Below are 10,409 nucleotides of genomic sequence, written 5' to 3'. Positions count from 1 at the left end.
ATGTCTTCTAGCACATTGTGAGGCATTAGTTTTGTTGCCTAAATCATCCATACGTATAAAACACTCAGTGGTATCTTCAAAGATGAACTTGAAGTGTTTGTCAGTGACTTATTAAGTTTCTTTTAGTATTTCTAAAACAAATGTCCCTGAATTTACATTGTAAACTGACGAGGCTCGTTGAGGCCATCGGAAAAAAATAAAATAATTCTTGGTTATGTCGAGATCACAAGATAACTTATCTCGTGATCATCTCACGAGATATTGGAATGGATTTCTCGAGATCTCAAGATAAATGGCTTCAACAAGCCACCGTAGTAAACCAAATGTTTAAGAATAAAACGCAAATGACATGCCACAGATTTTAAACGCATTTTAAAATGCATAAAGTAGCTTACGTTTTTGTATATTCTCAAATATACAAATTTGCCATTTGTTTACAGAGGTCTTAAATTAAAGTTAGGAGGTTAACTGAACAAATTGTGTGCTTTTGGAGTATTGTTCACATGAATCATTCAGTACACAAAAGCTGGGCTCACAGTTATTTTGTTATTTCTAACAATGATGGGGAATTCAATTTGGCACATAGTTACATTCCCCAAATGGGAGGGGTTAAAAATGCAGTGCAAGACATTATGGAATGATGTGAAAACAAGCTTCAGTGGATCGTCAGTTTACTTTGAATAGTGTGGGAACGACATTTAGCAATGCAAGATGGCATTTATTTAATTAAAGGAAAGCCCTGACATTCATGTTCACAAGTTGTTTTGAACATTCAGGCAGGGAATACTGAGGGACATAGCGCTAGTTTAGCTACCATAAACCTGGTTCCCTGAAAGAGAAGATGGCCACCAAAACATCGTTATGGGATATATTCCTGCCTATTGGTAGGTGTCACTGAGCTCTTTCTATCAAAGCTGCCGATAGGCCCTCTCCCCTCGGTGACCCCCTCGGTCCCGCCTACAGACGGTACATAACCATCACGCAGGGGAGACTCACTCTCTTTTCACGATGAAACTGTGATGACGACCGACGCGACCTCGCAGTTGGTGGCCATCTTCTCTTTCAGGGAACCAGGTTTATGGTAGGTAAACTAACGTTCCCTTTCAATTCGAAGACGGCCACCAAAACATTGTTACGGGAAAAAGAGTACCAGAGCCGTCATGAAGGAAAGAAGAACGGTAGCAAACAAGGGACGCCTTAGCCTTGAAACCTCAAGGACCCTAGTGCCTATTGAGGGCAATGAGGGATCTATCACATTCAGGCGATAGAACCTGGAAAAAGTATGTGGGGTAGCCCAGCTAGCCACATCACAGATCTCAGTCATGGAGGCACCTCTGCCACATCTCTCGTGGAATGTGCGGCTACCCGCCCAGGCGGGGGTAAGCCAGCACCATCATACGCAGCCGAGAAAGTGTCCTTAATCTAATGCGACAGTCGCTGCTTCGAAAGGGGCTGTCCCAGGGTCCGTGTTCCATGGCAAGCGAAGAGCTGGTCAGACTGACGCAGCGCTCTCGTCCTATCCACATAACATCTCAATGCCCTAACCGGGCAGAGGAAATTCAACTTCCTGTCTTCCGAAGTAAATGGTGGTGGATGAAAGGACTCCAGTTCCACAGACTGATTAATGTGGAAGGCTGTAACTACCTTGGGAAGAAAAGCAGGGTTTGCACGTAGTGACTCTCTGCAACCATCATCCCAAATACGCATGCAGGAGCTATGCACAGACAGCGCCTGCAGCTCACTAACATGCTTTGTAGAGGTGATAGCCAAGAGGAAGGCTGTTTTCATGGAAAGTAAATTCAACTCAATGTAGTACATAGGCTCAAACGGGGCCTGTGTGAGAGCCTCCAGTACAATCTCAAGGCTCTATTCGGGGAGAGTAGCCCTGCTGGGAGGGCGCAACCACCAAGTGCCTCGGAGAAACCAGGTAACCAGGAAATGCGCACCTGGGGACACTGAGTCAATAGGGACATGGCAAGCAGAAAAAGCCACTAGGTATACCTTTAGTGTGGAGGGTGATCTACCAGCCTCAAGCAGATCTTGCAGAAACTGCAAGATGACAGGCATGGGACAAGAGATTGGATAATGACCTTTAGTGCGGCACCAATCTTGGAAATATTTCCACTTATAGGCGTACAGCGACCTAGTGGAATGTGCTCTAGCATTCTGCAGTGTACCCACAACTGCGTCTGACAGCCCTAAGGCTGACCAACGATCTCTTTCAGGGCCCAGACCCATAGCTGGTGCCTGCCTTGCTCTGGGTGCCAAAGCGTGCTTCTTGCGGGATCTCCCAGGGTGGGCCGTTCAATAGCTGGCACAGAGTTGAGAACCAGATTCTCCTGGGCCACCTGGGGGCCACTAGGAGAACAGACACCTTCTCTGACCGGGCCTTTTCGAGAAAGGCCGGGAGTAATGGCAGAGGCGGGAACATGTAAAGAAGCTCTCTGGGCCATACGTCTGGGCCGCAGCGGTGGAGGGAGTACCACGGGGGGTAATGTGGTTGACATACGCCACCACTGATGTGTTGTCCATGCGGATCAACACATGCTTGTTCCACACTACGGGTAGGAAGCGCTGGAGGGAAAGGAACACCGCCTGCAGCTCCACAATATTGATATGCAGGGACGTCCAACGGCCAGACCAGGGCCCGCTGACTCCTCTGCCTTCGCAGACTGCGCTCCAACCTGAGTTGGAAGCATCCGTCGTCACCACCCTGCGGTTGTAGACCACTCCCATTCAGACTCCTTGGTACAGGTGAGAGGGAATCCTCCACTAGCACAGGGCCGCCGCGCAGGCAAGACACACTGTCAGCCAATGGTGAATGTTGTGCATGGGATGTAAGTGGAACGCATTGAGCCATGCCTGCAGTGGGCACATGCACAGTAAGCCCAGCTCAATGGCTGATATCGCTGCAGCCATCAGACCCAGTAACTTCTGGCACAAAACAAGGGGCACCCTCGATCCCTGTCGAAACAGGGAGAGGTGGTGCTGGAGAGCTGCTACCCTGTCATCCGACAGGTATGCGTGCATCATAGTGGAGTCCAACCGGAGCCCCACATACGTTTTTCACTGCACCGGCATCAGCCGACTCTTGGCATCGGTGATGGTGAGGCCCAGCCTAACTAGATGCTCCGTCACCAGCGCCATGTGGGCCACCACTCCTACCCCGCAGACTGGGAACAGATCAACCAGTCATCAAGGTAGTTCATCACTATGACCCATTGCAGCCGCAAGGGGGCGAGGATAGCGTCTATGCACTTTGAAAACATACAGGGAGCTAGGGAGGGGCCGAACGGCAGCATGGAAAACTCATAAACGCTGCCTTGAAAGGTGAAGCGGAGATATTTCCTGTGCTGTGGACGAATGGGGACTTGAAAGTACACGTCCCGCAACTCCACTGTGGTAAACCAGTCGCCTGGCTGGACAGACTGGAGCATGTGATGATGAGTTAGCATTTGGAACCTCCTCTGTTTCAGAAACCGGTTGAGGAATCGTAGGTCCAGGATGTAGTCGTGACGTCGCAAAAAGGAGGGGGTCCCAAGCGAAACTGAAGTGCGGAACCGTATTGTACGGTTGCGAGCACCCACGCATCGAAGGTGCAAGTGCGCCAGTAGTGCAGCTGTTGTGCCGTAAACTGGGTCTGAGGCTCGGTGGCCCTACTTGGGTGGCTGAGGCTGAGGCGTGGCTGTGGCGGCATGCTCGGGACCTAAGCATCGCGCACACATGGCGTGCCTGTCCTCCTGTGGGATATTAGTCCCACAGGCCTCATAGGCATGGAATCCAGCCCTGCCCATCATAGTTGTGTTATATATATGTACTGCGTGCAACGTGTACCATGCAACACCAGCTACTGTTTGCATGGTGTGCACTCAAGCACCGCACCATGCGCACTGACCACTGTACACACAATGTGCACTGAGCACCGAGCGTACCGTGTGCACTGTGTGCACCGAGTGCCGTACAGCACCGGGTATAATGCGCACCGAGTACCACATGCACCATGTGCACTGAGTACCGTGCAGCACAGAGTCCCATGTGCACCAAGTGCACTAAGCACGGGGCAACAGATACTGTGAGCACTGCATGCACCATGTGCACCGCCTGCCGTGCAGCATCGGTATAATGTGCACCTTGTGCACTGGGTACCGTGTGCACCGAGCACCGTGCGTACCGCTTGCACTGAGCACCGTGCAGTGCTGCCCACCGTGCGCACCGTGGTACCTAAGTAGCATGGGCCGGGCGTGCACAATGGTATTAAAAAACACCGGGGGCAGCTATGCAAAAGTGCCTACCCTGACCGTGTGGTCACACACCTGAGCAGCGTGTAGCGTACAACAGGGGGAAAGGACCAAAGCCGCAGCGGGCGATTGACTTGTTACAACACAGTAAATCACAATACAATATTACAATAATAGAATATATAGCAGTACAGATGGGGGAGCGCACACTGTCTGTTTGATTGTAAGACCTACACACGTGTTGAAAGGCTGACGTAGCCTGCATATGTCTCAACTCAACAACGGGGCAAGCCTTGGTGAGGAGTACGCAGCTGGTCCAGCTGTAAGCAGCCATGCTGCAGGTACTCCTCTGCGCAAGCACGGTGATGTGCAGCTACAATCAAAACAACAAGGCCTGGCCGGCGGCCCACAGGCGGCTGGTGGGCTAATTCGACAGGGGGAACAAGGCAGGCCCAGCCCCGTGGAGTAACAACGCTCTCCCAAGTAAGAAAGGGTGAAAAACACACACAGTCTTAATAATAATAATTACCGGCAGTTGAATAAAAGACGACAGACAGAAGAGAAGCAGCCTGACATGTGCAGCGAGCAGGTGCTGATAGTAAGAATCAGAAAAAAAGGCTACGAATTAAGAGCTACTGATTCCGGCGTAGTCAGCTTTCAACACGAAGTGCAGGGGAACTAGTATTAACTCAACGCGGTGCTTTTTAAGTTAAAAAAAAGGCTCAATGTAACACAAAGAGGTCTTACCGTACCAATATTGAGAAGCGAAAAGAGAGTGAATCTCCCATGCGTGACGGTTATGTACCCTCGGTTGGCGGGACCGAGGGGGTCACTGAGGGGAGGGGTCCTATTGGCAGCTTTCATAGAAAGAACTCAGTGACACCTATCAATAGGCAGGCATATATCCCATAACGTTATTGGTGGCCATCTTCGAATTGAAAGGGAACTGCAAATTGCAATGGAGCGCAGCAGGAGCAGACATATTTGCATTTTAAAAGAAAGATTACAAGTTAATAAATTTTATTATTTTAACACAAAGCAGCATCCCATGTCACAGTTGTGCACTTTCCAGTTGCCCTTCACTCAAAGGGGATTGTCTTTTTTTGTTTGAGGATTTTAAAAAATGTTGAAAGATTTGTCATGCTGTTCATAACCAAAACAGTTTGCGAAAAATCTAGGTTACTTTGTAAATGATGTACTTTATGCATCCTTATGTCATTCACTGTCTAACATATCAGAAAACTATCAGTGTGCTAAATGGGGGCAAGTTCAATAATGTCCTCTATTTGGAATGTTTTTTGTTTTGTCAAAGTGCCCCCACCCCCCATAGAGAAATTATTATTTCTGTAAAAACATTATTCATGATCGTTTTTGCTTAAATACGCCAGCAGTAATCAAGTTTGCGTGGAGATATATTTGTGTTCATGCAGACTGCAAAATTATGAGTAACCTCTAAAGAAAGTATGCTATTGCTAATATTCCGTGGGGTTTTAATAAGATATCTGAACCAGTAATAGAAGACTGTTTTTTACATCGACATTTGGGTAACGTTACTCAGACTTATTACTCTGGTTTATTGCTCAAAATGAAAATGGACGATGCCTTTTAGTGTAATATATATATATATATATTATATATCCTATATATATAGTATATATATATATTATATATATATATACTATATATATATATATCTAATAGATATCAGTTTAAATAATTTGAAGACGTAGAAACCATCTTGTTTCTGTTAGAGTACCAAACCTTTACCGTTCTGGCAGTTTAACTGACCATTGTGTTATAAAACATACAGTTAAAAACTTAAAATACCATATCAATATGAACATAAAGTATTTACATCATTGACTTTTAGGAATTATAACTATCTGCCTAATATGATCATATTAGTTTCATTCTTTTGTTGTTGTTTAGTAGTATTTAGAGGGCGGGACTCCGGCTGAAATGAACAAGGCGCGGTCAGAGCCCCTTCACACGTGCAGACAAAGGATCCAACAACACAGCCAAAATATTCCTGTCTAACTTTTTTTTTTCTTTTCTTTTTTTTTTTTTTTTTTTTAAACCAGAACAGATTTACAGGCTTGCTTGAAATGTAGGGGTCTGATCATATATTGCAGTTATTGTGCTATCTGGAGTTGATCATTAGCGTGTAGACTTGTTTACAGAAAAGTTGTACTTGCAGAGAGTTGGTGCGCCAGCTTGCAAAGTTAAGCACAAAGCTGAGAGGAGAGTTCCTTTGTTCTGTACGCTGAGCTTTGAAAGGGAGTTCAGGGAAGGATCATACCAATTATCATTTACTCCTACTAGTACTCTTAAATACTTTAGAGACCATGGCAAAAGGATCGAAGTAGTACATTTTCTGGTAAGTGCACTTTGTATCTGACTTTTTTTTTTAACTATACATGCATATACAAACAGACAAAACGTCAAGAGTTCATTGGATATAAAACTTGATCAAAATTGCGCATGACGACGCTTTGACTAATTGCTCTGACAAAAGATACGCCACTTTACAAAAACACAGTCTGATATATATATATATATATTATATATATATATCTATATATATCATATATATATATATATATATATATATATATATACTGATATGATATGAACTACAAACGTGTATTTTATTTTCCTTGAAAAACAATATGGTTAGACCGCTGCGAAGAAAGATATTGTTTATTAAGATGGGTATTGCCTTCCTTTCTCTTTCTTTTTTTTCTGCCAAAGTTATTTAGTAAAAAAAAAAATGTTATTGATACGAATATTGACTTTATAAATGGTGTCAGCTTAAATGAAGAATAACACGAGATCGCCTGGTGGTAAATTTAGAGTAAATGTATGAGCAACAGGTATGGAGCGAATAGGCGGTGCTGATCTCGTTATTGAATTTAGAAAGCTAACATCGGGTCTTTGTTCTCGTTCAGAAATGCAAAGAATATCCATAAAAACGAAACCTGGACACTATTTTTGTTTAAAAACTGTAAACTGTAAACTTTCACACGAATGATATCGAAAAACGTTTCGACAAATGATGCATTCTGTTTGTTTTTTGTTCTGAAGTGAGTTCTAAACAAAGGTTCGACCAGCGAAAATGAAAGAAATTCATATTCTAAGCATTATTTTAAGACGTTGACGAAATAAATAAAGAAAGTGAAATTCTGGGATATTCAAAAATCTAATCGTTTATGTAAAAGTTGATAAAAAAAATTATTTGAAAGGATGCTTGTGAATTCTCAAATGACAATTCCACCACAGACAACAAAGAGAAGCTCTGGCGACTGCCCTTTGTCTTTGAGGGGGATGTGTGTGATTTTAAACCGGACTTCTTTGAATGTTAATAAATTACGTTAATGCTTTTATAGGAACAGTAAGAAGTATGTTTAAATGACACGTTTTTTTTTTTTTTTTTTTTATTTCAACTTTTGTAGATTTTATATTTTAATACCGCATCATTTCAAGTTAATTTTAATGAAGTATTGTTAATGTCAGTCAGCGCGAGTCCAACCACAACATCTAATAAGAATATAAAGGTGTTTAGAAATGGTAGCATATACAAGAAAACTCTAAAGCAAATGTGATTTTTTTTTTAAAACAAATGATCTGTCCGTTTTCATCATGTTTTGCAAACGTAACATACTGTCAGACCTAATATGTTTTTATCACCACACAGCTGTCATCTGTTATCAAGGAACCAGAGAGTTAATATAGCTGGTGGACGATACCATTCCTATTTTCAAATAAATCGCGCCATTTCCAAACTTTTGGGCAGAAGGCAATGCCTCACCTTTCAAAAGACTATTGCTCAGGAGCGACGCTTTGTTTCAACTTGTTGTCTGATCTGTTCAATAAGCACAAAAAAGGCAATTACATTTTCAGCACCCTTTTCTTATTTGACACATTTTGACATTTAAACACACAAATGGTTTTAACACTATTATTTTCAGAATTAGATAATAAGTTTGATTTGACCATTTGAACTCACAATTAATCAAGTGAAGACTAAAGATAACACACTTGATCCTCTGATGTGGTACCGAAACATAATACATAGTTGTCAGTGTACTTAACAGGTTATAAGACACAGATTGAATATCTGTAAGGACTTATTTTCCATACAAAATAGTAATTGAAGTTATAGAACAACAGCTCTAATACACTTCACCAACAACTATAGTTAGGAGCATTTTGGTTAAGGATTATTATTATTATTATTATTATTATTATTATTATTATTATTATTATTATTATATTATACTTCGTATTTGAAACGTTATTGTTTGTAGTTGTAGATTCCAGTTTTAAAGCAAAGTAAAATAGTGTAAATGTTTTTTTTTTTTTTTTTTTTCTGTCGACGTGAAACAATAGGTGAACATTCACAATTTTCTACATTGGCTTTTTTTTGTCTTTGCGCAGGTTTTTGTGAACATATTGTGGAAGAAAACAAAACAGATCTTTTGATGATCAACTAGGCATGTTTATTATCGGATTTACAGAAATCAACTTATTCTCAGCAAGACATCCAAACTGTATGTGGAATTGTGTACAAGTATCGTCCATTGCTCATTTTAATAATTCCAGCACTAGAATGCTAACCATGGGGAATTATACACTCTCTTGGAATTACAACTCTACACTTCAAAACCTTTTCATTCATTCCGAAATTGGGATTAAAATATACCTTGTTTGGAATACTTATTTTGGTGGAACCTTCGGTTCAGTATCAGGTATGTATTATTTAATAACTTTATGCCAACTTAAACTAACCACGTGACTACTGCATTGTTGCGGTAAAAGTTTTGTTTATTATTATTATTTGAACCTTTTCATGTATGGAAAATTGAAAATAGCTAAACAAAATGTTGTTTTTTCCCATTGCTTTATATGGAGAAACACATGGCATCCTCATAAGAGGTCATCGTGCATTTGCATGTTCCATATGCCTCATATAAACAAGACAATTGTTATTCGTCCCATGTGAGGTCTTCGTGAATGAAAGGTGTAATATATATATATATATATATATATATATATATATATATATATATATATATATATATATATATATATATAGTCATATTTTTTTTCATTTTTTGTCTTGACAAAGACGAAACAAGATTCAAAATCGATTTTGTACTTGTTTCTTGCTGCATTTAATCAGGAATAGAAGAAAAAAATAAGAACGGCATCACTACTCCGTCTTGATATATCAAGGTATCTCAACAATGCTTTTGCTAATACATGTAGCAGTTTATACGAGTAGTGTGTTTTTTTTTTCTTTGCCAAAATGGACTAAATAAAACAAACATTTTTTTCAGCAGTGTTGAAGCTGGACAGCGTCAGGGCATTTTGTCTTTTTAAAGTGGGGGTCGCTATAATGAAATGTAGGTGAAAAGACATTGGCATGTGTTGTTAACGGATACCAACCATTGTACCGGGCAACAGAGACAGACTGTTTTCAAGTTAAGTAAGTTCATCAGGTGCTTCTAACATCCTCATACCTTAAGAGCACTTGCTCTATGAATTACGATTTCCAGCAATACTGGAGCAGGGTCGATTTTCTTGAATAGTCTGCAGTGATGCCATGGAAAGTGGGCATTACAAATTAATAATCACTTTTTTTTTTTTTTTAAATTCTATAGTCTGAACATACCCTTGTGAGTATTTATTTATTTATTTATTTTTAATTCATAATAATATTTTGTCATTCTATAAGGCATGGATTTTTTTTTTTTTTTTTTTGTGGACACTATTTCAAAAACAAATTGCATTTTTTTTTTTTTTTTTTTCTGGAAATTGTAGGTTTGCAAAAAGCACTGTACTTTATCCAAAATCTTAAAACCTTAAGTTATATTTTATAGACTTTATCCTACTTTTATTTCAAAATGTTTAATTCTTTTTTCATATGAGAAATTCTTACTGGTTGGAGGCAAAAGTCAAGCCCAAGTACAATAGTGGGTATAGCTGCTATGCTATGCTATGCTTGGCCCTTCCACTGGTGGTCTTTGTCTTAACCCTATTGTAAATGTTTTAATTGAACCAATTAAACCTGCAGCCAACCCCATAAGTAGTTAATTATATAATTTCAACTGTTAGATGTGAAGTGGAATTGTTCTCCAGGACTGTGATTGGACACCCTGCTATAGACTA

The 10,409-nt window shown here is 40.9% G+C and overlaps 1 long non-coding RNA gene across 1 annotated transcript in view; it reads left to right on the top strand.

Annotated features, from left to right (window-relative positions):
- Positions 1-6,332: 6,332 nt before the first annotated feature.
- The window catches only part of LOC121313352, a 123,871-nt gene continuing 119,794 nt past the window's right edge, over positions 6,333-10,409 (top strand). The window contains exons 1-2 of the long non-coding RNA XR_005949974.1: positions 6,333-6,615; positions 8,676-8,986. This is a non-coding gene — a long non-coding RNA (uncharacterized LOC121313352). The remainder of the gene's footprint in view (positions 6,616-8,675; positions 8,987-10,409) is intronic.

The sequence above is a fragment of the Polyodon spathula genome, chromosome 3, assembly GCF_017654505.1.
Source record: "Polyodon spathula isolate WHYD16114869_AA chromosome 3, ASM1765450v1, whole genome shotgun sequence".
Lineage (NCBI taxonomy): Eukaryota > Metazoa > Chordata > Actinopteri > Acipenseriformes > Polyodontidae > Polyodon > Polyodon spathula.
The sequence above is the reverse complement of the archived record's forward strand: the minus strand, read 5'-3'. Positions and strand labels throughout refer to the sequence as shown.